The sequence below is a fragment of the Suricata suricatta genome, unplaced genomic scaffold, assembly GCF_006229205.1.
Source record: "Suricata suricatta isolate VVHF042 unplaced genomic scaffold, meerkat_22Aug2017_6uvM2_HiC HiC_scaffold_38623, whole genome shotgun sequence".
NCBI lineage: Eukaryota > Metazoa > Chordata > Mammalia > Carnivora > Herpestidae > Suricata > Suricata suricatta.
The window spans coordinates 1-679 of NW_021885573.1; the positions used below are offsets into that span (position 1 = coordinate 1).

General features: G+C 66.6%; 1 non-coding gene across 1 annotated transcript; it reads left to right on the plus strand.

The window, feature by feature from the left end:
• Window positions 1–428: 428 nt before the first annotated feature.
• LOC115285078 lies at window positions 429–530 on the plus strand. The gene has a single exon (XR_003905414.1). It is a non-coding gene; the product is annotated as a small nucleolar RNA U13 (small nucleolar RNA).
• The last annotated feature ends 149 nt before the right edge of the window (window positions 531–679 follow it).

Here is a 679-nt window from a genome sequence, read left to right on the forward strand (position 1 = left end):
CCCCCCCCCCAGGCTGGAGGCAGACGCTGAGCTCCGCGTGTGAGGAAGGGGCCCTGCTCCCTCCGAGCCTCTGGGGAGGGACGCCTCCCGCCTCTTCCAGCTGCTGGGGCTCCTGGAGTCCCGTCTGTGACCATGTCCCTGGGTCCCTGCCCTGTCTACACGTGGTCTCCCCGTGTCTCTGCGAGTCCTCCTCTGTCTCTTACAAGGACGCTCCCGCTGGACGGAGGGCCCACCGTGCCCAGGACGGCCTCACTTCAGCCTTCTCGCGACCATGACCGCACCTGCAAAGACCCGTTTCACAGCTGAGGCTCCCGGTGGGCGTGAGCTTTGGCGCCCGTCTCCCAGCGCCGGTTCGGGCCTGCTCCTCGCCACCCCCGGGCCGGCCTCGGCCCGACCGATCAGCCTCACTCTGAGAATCGGGCTCCGGGAACTTTCCGTAGTTCGTGAGCATGATGACTGGGCGTTCACGCCGTTGTGGGACCCGCGCCTCCCCAGACCCCGTTACAGCCTCGGCACGCGGCCCGCTGGCGTGAAAAAACAAAACAGGAGAAATAATCAGGGGCCCCTGGGTGGCTCAGTCGGCTAGGTGTCTGACTTCGACTCAGGTCACGATCTCAGGGTTTGTGGGCTCCAGCCCCGCGTCGGGTTCTGTGCTGACAGCTCGGAGCCTGGAGCTGCT